The following is a 14,613-nucleotide window of genomic DNA, read 5'->3' as shown; positions in this document are numbered from 1 at the left end:
ATATCTGATGGGGAGATAGGTCTGAGCTAGTTTTTCACTACTTTGGTCTTTTGAGGGTCAACTCTAATGCCATCACTGGAAATAATATGGCCAAGGAAAGCTATAAATCTTAGCCAAAATTTACACTTATTGAATTTGGCGAACAACTGAAGGGCTCCAAGAGTTTGTAATACGATTCTGAAGTTGTCTGCATAATCATTTTCACTATGGGAGTAGACAAGGATGTCATCTATGAAGTCTATGATGAACATATCCAAGTACTATTTGAACACTCTATTATCAAGTCCATGAAAGCTGTTGGGGCATTTGTTAGACCAAAGGACATGACTAGAAATTCAAAGTGACCATATAGAGTTCAGAAAGCTATTTTTGGAATATCATATTCTCTGACTCTGAGCTGATGATAGTCGGATCTGAGGTCTATCTTAGAGAAATAACTAGCATCCTGAAGTTGGTCAAACAAGACATCAATTCTAGGGAGTGGGTACTTATTCTTGACTGTGACTTTGTTCAACTGACAGTAATCAATGCATATTCTATGAGAACCATCTTTCTTTTGCACGAAGAGGAGTGGAGTGCCCTATGGGGAATACTGGGCCCGATAAATCCTTTATCTAAGAGAAATTTCAACTTTTCTTTCAACTCCCTAAGATCAGCTGGAGCTATCTAGTAGTACAAAATAGAGATAGACTGGGTATCTGGAAGAAGGTCTATTTCAAAGTCAATTTCCCTTTTGGGAGAAACTCGGGAAAGATCTTCAGGGAACACATTTGGAAATTCCCTCACTACTAAAACTAACTCAAGCCTAGGAGTCTCTAAACTAGAGTCTTTGACTCGATTAAGATAGTAAATACACTCCTTGGATATCATTTTTCTCTCTCTTAGGTATGAAACAAGCTGGCCCCTAATCGCTGAAGTACTTCCCCTCCATTCAAGGACTGGTTCATTTGGAAACTAAAAATGAACAACTCTGTTTCTATAGTCAACTAAAGCATGGAATGATTGGAGCTAATCCATGCCGATAATGACATTAAAATCAGTCATTCTAACTCCACCAGGTCTACTAAAGTGACTTTTCGGGATACTATAACTGGATAGTTCCTTTATAATTTCCTGGCTACAATAGAGACACCTAATGGGGTACACACTGAGAAGGGTTCTGCTAAATACTCGAGACTGACATTGAAATTATCAGCTATATAGGGGGTTACAAAAGAAAGCGAAGCTCCGGGGTCTAGCAAAACATAAACATGGAGGTGAAAGGCTTGTAACATACAAGTAACCATATCAAGAGAACTTTCCTTATCCTTTCAAGACTGAAGTTCATATAATCTGTTCTAGCGTTGACCGCTGGTGGCATTGGAAGCAGCGCCCTGCTGAGTTGGGCGTCCTGCTGGTACTTCTAAAAAGTTAGTCTGACCCTGCTGGTGATTATTCCTTCCTTTCCGCATACCTGTAGGAAATTCCCTCAACCTATATCCTAGATTTCCACATCCAAAACACATATTGCTGCCAGCCTTGCATACACCTTGATGATTCCTACCACACTACTGGCAAATGGGATTAGTTAAACCATTGTTCATACTAACCTGAGTCATAGAGCCTGGCGCCCTATCTTGATTACCATTTCATAACCTTGGCACTAGATCACTAGTTGAAGATGGGGCTAGGCCTAAGGATTTTTGATGGAATTAAGGATGATTACCACCCTCCAACCTTAGCTAAACAAAACTAAAGCTACCTGTCCTAGTCCTCTTACTCTCTCTTTTCTTCTCCTTAACCTTCTCTTTCTCAATCTACTGAGCATGGAACATCAACCTAGACAAGTCAATCTCCTTAATCAACATCACAGTGCTACACTTTTTGACCATGCTATCAGCTATACCAAAGACAAACTTACTCATCCAAGATCTATTATCAGACACCATATGAGGAGCATACCTCGCCAGCTGAGTAAACTTAAGAGAATACTCTTTCACACTCATATTGCCCTGCTTCAAATTAATAAACTCTAGTACCTTAGCTTTACTTAACTCTAAAGGAAAGAACCTATCTTAAAAGGTTGTATCAAACTCTTCCTATTCAATAAGCCTTACATCTGCACCTCTATCTCCCTTCCACTGCTTATACCAGGTGTGAGCTACATCTTGCAACTGGTAAGCACCCAACTCTGCACTCTCACTAGAATCCACACCCATAATGTCAGTTACCTTCTAAACGATGTCAAGGAACTCTTACGGATTCTCTTCAGACTTTGATCCCAAAAATAAAGGAGGGTTTATTTGAGTGAAATCTTGAATCTTAGCTGTGACAATATTATCCACTAAAATGGTTGGGACAGCAGTCTGATGAGTATTGTAAGCTACTACTGAGTGAGATAAAGTAGTGAATGCAACTCTAAATTTGGCATGAGAAATATGCTCGTTCAGGGGATCTTCCTGAATAGGTGGAGGTATAAGCTGATTTCCATTTCTCCTTTTGTTATTCTTTACTAGAGGCATGTCCTGTAGATGAAAAAAAGATTGACTTATTTAAATTGAGGTCCTGCTTATTCGTATAACATAAATACTGAAAGAAGGGAAACTTTTCCTAAAATGTCTTGTAGCCTCTTGTTCATAAGTATGGTGCGATTTATACCTATGCATAATACACTACTCAATGCAGCTTTCTGACTCCCTAGGACACTTTAAAACCATAGGATATGATACCAAGTTTGTAAGGCCTTGAGAGTACACCCATGATGCCACATGGTGCTTACGGTCAGAAGTGACCACAAGATAACCCATGAGCTAGTACCTGTTGTGAGAACTAAGTAAAACTGGTAACGATTAAAATGTACATAATATAACTAAAAGTGCCATAAGGTTTTAAATACTAAAAACATTACTGAATTATAAGTTTGAAAATAATTGTCTGAAAAACTGATAAAATAGTGACAAAATGACTGACTATCTAAAATATTTGAAAGCCTCTAAAACTGACTAAATAAGAGTTGATGGGACAGTCCCTAACTAACTCCAACTGACTACTGAACTAAAATACTAAAATAACATAATCAGTCCCTGATATATGAGGACTCACAATTACTCTGCTGCTGATGTACTGAATGTCTAAGTACGACTGGGAACCTGAGCATATGAACCTATGATATGATACATCATAGCATAAGAAATGAGTATGCAATCAGTATTTTGAATGTACTGGTATGCTAGATGGGGTTAGGCTGATATACATGGGCTCATGTACAATAATAACAACTTAATGAATGAATAACATGAGGTAGTTGATGCATAGTATGCGTGAAAGCTGTAAAATCAAAGAATGCATGACCAAGCATATAAAATTATACTAAAATAGTCTGTAAACTGAAGTACTAAAATAGTGATTCTGAATAACTGATAACCGTATGCTATGGTCATGCAAATCTGAAACTAAACTTTGTACTAAATACTAAATTGAGATTATGGGAGCTAGCTGTAAGATCCCGTAAGATGCTAGGTTCGTTTCAGCTCATTCTTGCATGTAGAAAGGGTTCCAAGACTTAGAATATTTTACTAAGTATTAGGACTTAGTCATTTCTAGAGCCGTCAAACTTTGATGAATTTTAATTCAATCTTCCTGGTCTTAAAACACTAATTTCAAAGTTGATTCATGATCAGGGTCACTTATAGGTTATCTCAGGTGAGTTTTAAATTTTTTATAATAGCATAAGGGTGAGTTTAAATGTCCAAAATAGCAAGGGGTCGCGATAGGGACGCGCCACGAGGGCCAATTGACCAGGCTTTGGGTTGCACCACAAGGGCTTCTTGACCTGAGTAGGGTTCGTGTCGCGAGGGCTGCTTGACCACAGAAGGGGTCGCGGCACGATGGGGACCCCGTGCAGTATTTTTTTTATCCATTTTTATGAGGGAAAATGGGTTATTTTCCCCTTACATTATTCAGCCTTAACACGAGATCAAGCCACCCAAAGGGTAAATTCAGTCACTACATCACAAAATCCTTTCATGAAAGAAACCCTAGTTTATTAAGCTCAAGATCAAGTTCTAAGAAATCCCCAATTATCTTCATAAATTCTGTCACTCAGGTATGTTAGGTGTTCTTCCTTGGGTTTCCTTCCACCCTTAGAGTTCAAAAACCCTCTGCAAAACTTAAATTATGGTTCCCATATTAGGAATTAAATTATGCTCATGATTCTATTGTTGTATGAATTTCAAGTTAAGATATTTTATGATTTCCATGTAATTATGTTAGCATGTGTGTTGAATTATGAATCTCCCATGTTAAAACCCTTGAAATTACAGTTAACATTGTATTCATGATGCCTATGTGTTTTTTATTACCATGTGCATCAATTATGCTCCCCAAGTGTTTGATAGAATATCTATGTGAATTGAATAGTGTATTCATGACATGTTATCATGTGTTCTCATTCATGTACAACTTCATGACCTCCAAGTGTTTTACAAAATGTCTCAGTGATTGAATTATGAACAATTGACCTTTGTTATGTTTTCAAGACTGGTTATATTTTATTATTGATGTTATCGAGTCCTGGGGGTATTTATTTATAATGCCTCAAAAATGGGTCCCAATATATCACACGGTTCTCAAGACTATGAGTATCCTTAAGCTAACCCTGTCTGCTTTATACTATGTATGAATCTCATACTAATAGAAATATAGATATCAAAATCATACTGAATGTAGAAAACTGAAATAGGTTCTTCCCAATGGAGTTGAGGGAAGCCAAGGTTTTAGAGTTCAATTAACTGAAGTAGGGCAGCATGATAGTGAAGGAGCTTTCCTTTAAGTTTACTCAGTTGGCCAGGTATGCTTCTCATGTGGCAGCTGATAACAAGTCTATGATGAGTAAGTTCATGTCTAGTGTGTCTGACAGTGTGGTCAAGGAGTGTAAGACCGCAGTGCTGATTAAGGAGAAGGAGTTGGATAGATTAATAGTCCATTCTCAACAGATAGAGGAGCAGAAAACTAAGAAGAAAGAGAGGAAAAGTAAGAGGGATAGAATAGGTAGCTTTAGTTTTACTCAGCCTAAGTCAGAGGGTGGTATTCATTCTCAGTTCCACCTAATATCTTTAGTCCTACCTCTGTCCTCCGCTAGTGCTCTGATGCCTAAATTCAAAAATGGTAATAAGGATAGGGCGTCAGCCTAATTCTGAGGGTAGTATTAGCCGTGCTAGAACAAATCTTCTTTGTCAGAAGTGTCGTAGAAACCATTAGGGTGTTTATAGAGCTGGAAGTGATGTATGTTTCAGATGTGGCAAGCCAGGCCATAGTATCAGAGAGTGTCCTCAGGTGAGTTCACAGAGTTAGCATAATCATTCCCCAGCTTAGTTCGGTCGCCTGTCTCAGCAGGGTGCTGCTTCCAGTGCCACCAGTGGGCAACACCCAAAGAGGCTGTATGTACTTCAGTCTGGACAAGATTAAGAAAGTTCTCCTGATATGATTGCTGGTATGTTACAAGTTTATCATTTGCATATTTATGCTTTGCTAGATCCAGGAGCATCTTTGTCCTTTGTAACTCCTTATATAGCTATTGACTTTGAAATCAGTCCTGAAATCCTAGAAGATCCCTTCTCAGTATCTACCCCAATGGGTAAGTCTATTATAGCCCGGCGGGTATATAGGAACTATCCGGTTATGGTGCCTTAAAAAGTTACTTTAGTAGACTTAGTAGAGTTAGAGTTGACAGATTTTGACGTTATTCTTGACATGGATTGGCTTCATTTATGCTATACTTTAGTTGACTGTAGAAATAGAGTTGTCTATTTTTAGTTCCTGAATAAACATGTCCTAGAATGGAGGGGTAGTACTTCAGCACTTAGGCGTCAACTTCTTTCAGACCTTGGAGCAAGAAAAATGATATCCAACAGGTGTGTCTATCATTTTATGCAACTCAAAGACTCTAGTTTCGAGACTTCTAATTTTAAGTCATTTCCAGTAGAAAGTGAATTTCCAGATATTTTCTTGAAGATCTTCCCAAAGTTACTCCCAAAAGGGAAATTGACTTTGTAATAGACCTTCTTCCTGATACTCAGCCCATCTCTATTCCACCATACAAAATGGCTCCAACCAAACTCAAAGAATTAAAAGAGCAGTTAAAAGACCTCCTAGATAAGGGATTCATCAAACTCAGTATTTACCCGTGGGATGCATTAGCTTTATTCATGCATAAGAAAGATGGTTCTCTCAGAATATGAATTGACTACTGTCAGTTGAACAAAGTCATCATCAAGAACAAGTATCTACTTCCTAAAATCGATAACTTGTTTAACCAACTTCAGGGTGCCAGTTACTTCTCTAAGATAGACCTCAGATCAGGCTATCATCATCTCAGAGTCAGAGAATGTGATATTCTAAAAATAGCTTTCAGAACACGGTATGGTCACTTTGAATATCTAGTTATGTCATTTGCCCTTACCAATGCCCCAACAACTTTCATGGACTTAATGAACCGCGTGGTCAAACAGTTCTTGGACATGTTCATCATAGTCTTCATAGATGACATCTTTGTCTACTCCCGTATTGAATATGATCATACAGACTATCTTAAAATAGTATTACAGACTCTCAAAGCCCATCGGTTGTTTCCTAAATTTAGTATATGCAAATTTTGGCTAAGGTCTGTATCTTTCCTTGGTCATATAATTTCTGGTAATGGCATTAGAGTTGATCCTCAAAAGACCAAAGCAGTGAGAAATTATCATAGACCCATCTCTTTGTTAGATATAAGGAGTTTCTTGGGTTTGGCTGGCTATTACCAATGATATATTGAAGGATTTTTATCTATTTCATCCCCCATGTTAAGATTAACTCAGAAGTAAGTCAAGTTCTAGTGGTCCGATTCTTGTGAGAAGAGTTTTCAGGAGTTGAAGACTTGACTCACTACAACCCTTATTTTGACTTTGCCCGATGGTTCAGATGGATTTATTATTTATTGTTATGCTTTTAGAGTTGGTTTGGGGTTTGTTTTGATGCAGAAAGGTAAGGTTGTGGATTTTACCTCTAGATATCTTAATCTCCATTAAAAGAATTACCTCACCCATGATCTTCAGTTAGTAGCAGTTGTGTTTTCCTTGAAAATTTGGAGGTATTACTTGTATGGGGTGCATGTTGATGTGTTTACAGACCATAAAAGCCTGTAGTATGTATTTTCTAAAAAAGACTTGAACTTGCATTAGAGAGTTAGTTAGGTTACATGGTGTCCTATTGGCCATCATTTTAGATAGAGGTATGCAGTTTACCTCTCACTTTTAGAAAGTCTTCTAAAAGGGTCTTGGTATCCAAGTTCACCTTAGTATAGCTTTCCACCCTCAGACAGAGGGACAAATAGAAAGGACCATTCATACTTTAGAATATATGTTCAGAGTGTTTGTCATTGACTTTTAGGGCAGTTGGGATGACCACTTACCTTTGATTGAGTTCGTGTATAATAACAACTAGCATTCCAGTATTTAGATGGTTCTATTTGAGGCTCTTTATGGGAGAAGATGTAGATCTCCCATTGGTTGGTTTGAGGTAGGTGAGGCCATGGTAGTGGGGCCTGACTTGGTATTCGAAACCCTTGCATTATTCAGCCTTAACATGAGATCAAGTCTCCCAAAGGGAAAATTCACTCACTACTTCACAAAATCCTCTCAAGAAAGAAACCCTAGTTCATCAAGATTAAGATCAAGTTCTAATAAATCCCTAACAATATTCACGAATTCCGTCACTCAGGTATGTTAGGTGTTCATCCTTGGGTTTCCTTCTACCCTTGGAATTCAAAAACCCTTTTCAAAACTTGAATTATGGTTTCCATGTTATGAATTGAATTATGCTCATGTTTGTGTTGTTGTATGAATTTCAAGTTAAGATATTTTATGATTTTCATGCAATTATGTTAGCATGTGTGTTGAATAATGAATCTCCCATGTTAAAACCCTTGAAATTCCAAGTTTACGTTGTATTCATGATGCTTTTGTGTTATTCATTACTATGTACATCAATTATACTCCCCAAGTGTTTGATATAATGTCAATGTGAATTGAATATTGTATTCACGACATGTTATCATGTGTTCACATTCATGTACAAGTTCATGACCTCCAAGTGTTTGACAAAATGTCTCAGTGATTGAATTGTGAACAATTGGCTATTGCTGTATTTTCAAGATTGGTTACATTTTATTATTGATGTTATCGAGTCCTGGGGGTATTTATTTGTAACGCCCCCAAAAAAAGTTCCAAGATATCACATGGTGCTCAAGACTACGAGTAGCCTTAAGCTAACCCTATTTACTCTCTACTAAGTCTGCATCTCATACTAATGGAAATATAGATATCAAAATCATACTGAATGTGGAAAACTTTCTGAATATAATGTCTGAAAAGTACTAGTCTCAGGGGTCTGATAAAATAATATTGAAAATCTGTATCAAAACTAGCAGTCTGACAAGACTCTACTAATAATATCTAGAGAGTCATTGGGACAAACCATCGGCTGACTCAAACTGTCTGAAAAGAATACTGAATCATCTAAGCTGAAATTTTGAATAACTAATACCCTAAACTATGAGGACTTACTACCTATCAGGATGCAGATAGAGATGCTCGAAATGCTAGAACTGAGCACCTAAACCTACATTATGAAATAATACAACACATAGACGTATATGTGAATCAGTAATTTGAGGATGTACTGAGTATATGGGGGTGAATGCATAAGTAAAACATAATTTCAATCATCACCATAGTTTGTAAAATAATTCATTCTAAATGTAAATGACTCACATAAGCTTAAATATTTGAAAACTAAAATCTATAATAATGGATAGCAAATCATACTTTGTAAATATAGTGAGTCATAACACTTAGTTCTAAAAGCTGTACTAGTGTTCAGTTTGCAAATCATGTTGTCTAAGTGTAGAAAGGACTCACTTCTATTTCTGAAATCTAAAGCTTGTAGATAATATCTTTCTGTAAAAACATAATCTGAATAAAGTGTGAGCCTTTACACTTAGTTTCCTTAAAAGATTTTCTGTTATTTTATTCTGTTATACTGTAAGCTTAAAACTTTGGGGAGGTTCTTCTAACCGACATAAACCATGTGAGCTAATTGGAGTCCGACATCTTATTCCCCTATGGGGAAAACCTCACGATGGGGAGAGGTTTCATACTCTTGCCAAGGAGTATAATCTAATCTAAGTGATCATATCTGTAACTGTCGTCCTTATAGAAATGGGAATAATCTGATAATCTGTACTTATTTGGCTATGTAGTTCTATGAAAGATAGGGCATGCTAATCCTACACTTCCCGCTTGGCGCTAAATACTATTCCCTTTTAATCTAGTATGCTCATTCTGTTGGAAATCCACTTTAAAAGCTAGCATAAGGGTTATTACGAAATCAATTATGCATTTATCTGATTTAATCTATGAATAAAACTATTTTGATTTTTGAAATCTGTAATAAATCTGTAATATGGATTCCCAAACTTATCTGAGGATTAAAAAATCAAGGCTTTCTGAAAATCTAAAAATAAACTGATCATCTAATGATTAAAGCATAATCTTTCTTGAAATAATATTCAATCTAGGGATAGTAACCCGTGCATCAATCTCATGTCAAAACATCATAATAATCATTCTTGGTAATGAAAACAATAATAGTTCATCTTAAAATCTGAAAATTAATGCAATAGGGATGAAAATATGAAAAATAGTCATGCAATTGAACTTCTAAAACACTTGAAATCCCATAATCTTGCAAATATCAATAATGAGTATAAACTCTAATTCAAAACTCATGTATAATTATTCAAAATCATATGAATTTACGATAAAAACTTGGTTTTGGGCACAAGGATGAAAGAAGTATCCTTATTCATAAACCCCACATACCTTAATTAATGAAATCTCTAAGAAATCTTGAAATTGAATCTCTATTTATGCTCTTGAAGATGAACTCTTGATTATCTTGATTTGAGAATCCTCAAGTTTGAGTTTTCTTTGAGAAACAATGGAGGAATTTGATTTCTTAGAGATTAAGCTTTTGAGCTCTAGGGTTTTGCTTTTAGAGAGAATGGGTGAAAATAAGCATAAAGTGCTTACGATATGCTTAATTCCCTTTTTTGGATGAATTAGGGGCTTGGGAATTGACCAAAGTGCCCCTTCTAAATTTTAATCGGAACTGGAAAAAATAGATTTTCCCTATTTTACATGCCATCCCGATGCTCCACTATCGCGGTGGATCAATGAAAAAAGGACGAGTGGAAACTGGAAGTTCAACGCGATGTGGAGCTATCGTGGTACTCTATTGAAATGCTATTTTCGCCATCACCGCGACACGCAACCATCACGGTGAGTCACTGGAAATTGACATTTGGTAAATTAGACCTCACCGCGATGCGATCTTATCACGGAGGTCCACTAGAATTTGACGAATGGGAATTTAACCCTCACCGCGATGCAGTTTTTGCCTAGATGGAGTACTACTTTACTAAAAACGCCATAACTTCTCAACAGAGTATCGGATTTGGGTGAAATTGGTATCGATGGAAAGCTAATTCAATTTTCTACACAATGGAGGATTTGAATCTTGAAAATTCTACATGTAATAAAGGTTATTCATTTTTAATCTAACCTTTGACATTCTAGAAGCAAAATTAAGCTAGGAAAAATACGGGGTATTACAATATCTCTCCCTTGAGAACATTCCTCCTCGAATGTGGCTAGTTAAGCTGAAAATCCTGAGGAATCTAAGGATATAATCTATCATGCACAACTGAAATAACTATTTGACTGAATCAAAAACATACTTGGCTACTGAACTGATCTGCGAGTGCATGAATTTACCTGAAAATAGCTATATGGATGAATCTGAGTCTGGAAGAGAAATGGATTAAAGAAGACTATTACCTTCGACTAAATCTGAGTTCGTGGAGAAGAGATGAGGATAGTTGGTATGGATGTCTACTTCTGCTTCCCAAGTAGCACCCTTAACAGACTGATTTCACCACAGAACTTTGACCAAGGGAACTTATTTGTTCCTTAGTCTACGGATTTGAAGTCTACAAATTTGATGATCAATAATATCTACTGGAACTTCTTCGTATGAGAGGCTATTCTGAATATCTCTACTTTCTAGAGGGACTATAATGGCTGAATCGTCCATGCACTTCTTCAACAAGGACACATGGAATATTGGATGAACTGAGGGTAAATCTGTGGGTAGCTCAAGCTCATATGCTACCTTCCCAACATAACTCTAGATCCAGAAGGGGCCTACATATCGAGGACTAAGCTTCCTCTTTTTGCCAAATCTCTTTACCCCTTTCATGTGTGAAACTTTCAAATACACAAGGTCATCAACCTCAAACTCAAGATCTCACCTTCTTACATCTGCATAAGATTTCTGACGACTCTGAGGTGCTTTCAATTTCTCTCTCAAATCAACTGAACTTTCTCCATGGACTCAAACACCATGTATAGCCCAATCAAAGTGGCCTCACCCACTTTGAACCAACTAACTAGAGATCTATATCTCTGCCCATAGAGGGATTCAAATGGAGCCATCTTAATACTAGCATGGTAACTATTATTATAGATGAATTCAATCAATGACAAATGCTCATCCCAACTACCTTTGAAATCAAGAACACATGCCCTCAACATATCCTATAGAGTCTAAATGGTCCTTTCTACCTGACCATCTGTCCGCGGATGAAAAGGTAAAATAAGATGAGCTTGGGTACCAAGACCCTTCTGAAAGGCTTTCCAAAACTGAGAGGAAAACTGAGTACCCCTATTTGAGATAATGCCCAAAGAAACTCCATGCAATCTAACTAACTCTCTGATATACAACTTAGCATAGTCTTCAGTTGTGTATGATGTGTGAACTGACAAGAAATTTGCTGACTTAGTCAATCTATCTACAATGACCCAAATCGAATCATGCTGATGACGTGAATAGGGTAATCCAGACACAAAGTTCATATTCACCTCTTCCCTCTTCCCTCTTCCATGTGAGGATACCAAACCCTTGCAATGTACCACCAGGTCTTTAGTGCTCTACCTTAACCTGTTGACAAGTTGTATACTTGGCTACAAACTTTGCTATATCTCTCTTCATACCACTCCACTAATAGATTTTTCGCAAGTCACGGTACATCTTGGTATCACCTGAATAAATGGAATAACGCGCACCATGCGCTTCTTCCATAATCCATTGTCTCAAATCATCAACACATGGCACACAAAATCTACTTTGGTATCTCAACACACCATCTCTCCCTTGGAAGAAAACCTCTACTTTTTGGCCTTTAATTGACTCTTTCAGTTTGACCAAACTAGAATCCTCATCTTGCTTCTCTATCACTTCAGAAACTAGAGAAGATTCGGAACTACTCTAAACCCAAACATTCCCTTGAGCTAAATCAACCAATCTAACATCCAATCTAGCTAACCGATGAACTTCTCGAACTAAATTTTTCTTATAATTCTCCACGTGAGAAACACTGCCCATAGACAATCTAATGAGGGCGTCTACCACTACATTGGCCTTGCCCGGATGATAAAACACACTTATATCATAATCTTTCAACAATTCTAACCACCTTCTCTGCCAAAAATTCTACTCTCTCTAAGTAAATACGTATTGTAAGATTTTGTGATCCATAAACACATCAACATGCACCCCATAAAGATAATGCCTCTAGATTTACAAAGTAAACACAATAGCAGCTAACTCAAGATCATGGGTAGGATAATTCTTTTGAGAGGCTTAAATTGTCGAGAGGGATAGGCTATAACCTTACGTCTCTGCATCAGAACACAACCCAAACCAATTCTAGAAGCATCACAATACACAACATACCATCTGTACCATCAGGTAATGCTAAAACAGGGGTTGAAGTGAGTGTAGTCTTTAACTCCTGAAAACTCTTGTCGCAGGAATCTAACCACTAGAACTTAACTTTCTTCTAGGTCAATCTAGAAATGGGAGACATAATAGACAAGAAATACTCAACAAAACATCTATAATAGCTAGATAAACCTAAGAAACTCCTAATATCTGATAGAGAAATAGGTCTAGGCCAGTTTCTTACTGCTTTTGTCTTTTGAGGATCAACTCAAATATCATCACTGGAAATAAAATGACCAAGAAAAGTAACTAACCTTAGCCAAAATTCACATTTGGTAAATTTGGCGAACAACTGGTGATCTATAAGAGTTCTCAATACAATTCTAAGATGGGTTGAATAATCATCCTCACTATGAGAGTAGATAAGAATATCATCTATAAAGACTATGACAAAAATGTCCAGATACTATTTGAACACTCTGTTCATCAAGTTCATGAAAGCTGTTGGGGCATTTGTTAGTCCGAAGGACATAACTAGAAACATAAAATAACCATAACGGGTTCTAAAAGCTATCTTTGGAATATGAAATTCCCTTACTTTAAGCTAATGATTGCCGGATCTAAGGTCTATCTTGGAGAAATAACTTACACCTTGGAGTTGATCAAATAAGTCATCAATTCTAGGAAGAGGATATTTGTTTTTGACTGTGACTTTATTCAGCTGACGATAGTCAGTTCACATTTGCAAAGAACTATCTTTCTTTCATACGAATAGAACGGAAGCGCCCAATGGAGAAACACTAGGCCTTATGAAACCTTTATCTAAGAGATGTTTGAGTTGCTCTTTTAACGCTTTAAGTTCAACCAGAGCCATGCAATAAGGAGGGATAGAGATGGGTTGAGTATCTAGAAAAAGGTCAATCCCAAATTCTATTTCCCTATCGGGAGGTACCCCTGGCAAATATTAGGGAAAAATATCAGGAAACTCATTGACTACTCTGACTGACTGAACTGTTAGAGTCTTAGACTTAGTGTCTTTGACTCAAAATAGATGATAGATACACCCTTTGGAGATTAACTTTCTAGACTTAAGATAGGATATGAAATGACTCTTGGGAGATACTAAATTACCTTCCCACTCGAAGACTGGCTCATCTGGAAACTGAAACTTCACCACTCGGATGTGACAATCTATAGATACATAATAGGAATGAAGCCAGTCCATACCAAGAATAAGGTCAAAGTCAACCATATCTAACTCTATTAGGTCTGCTAACATGGTTTTACAAAGGACAGTGATAGGATACTTTCTATAGATTCTTTCAGCAACAACTAACTCACCCACTGGGGTAGAAACCAAAAAGGGCTCAGGGATCCTTTCAGGACTTATTTCAAAATTCACTACAACCAAGGGGTCATATAAGAGAAACTTGACCCGGGGACTAACAATACATAAACATCAAGATGAAAGACACGAAGCATACAAATTACAATATCTGGAAAATCCTCCTGCTTCTGATGGGATGGTAAAGCATAAAAATGATTCTGCATTGACTGGCACCGATACTGGATTATGCACCTTGAGAAGGGACTGGGCGACCTAGAGGTGTTGATGCACTAGTAGCCTGAGTTTGGGGATAAATATATTTGTTCCTCTGCTCAGCATGCGGGCACTCTTTAATTTTATGACCCAACTTACCACAACCATAACAACCTTTCTGTCCTAATATACACTCACCAAGATAATTCTTA

This window comes from Capsicum annuum, chromosome 2 (genome assembly GCF_002878395.1).
Source record: "Capsicum annuum cultivar UCD-10X-F1 chromosome 2, UCD10Xv1.1, whole genome shotgun sequence".
Taxonomy (NCBI): domain Eukaryota; kingdom Viridiplantae; phylum Streptophyta; class Magnoliopsida; order Solanales; family Solanaceae; genus Capsicum; species Capsicum annuum.
This window is presented reverse-complemented; position numbering follows the sequence as displayed.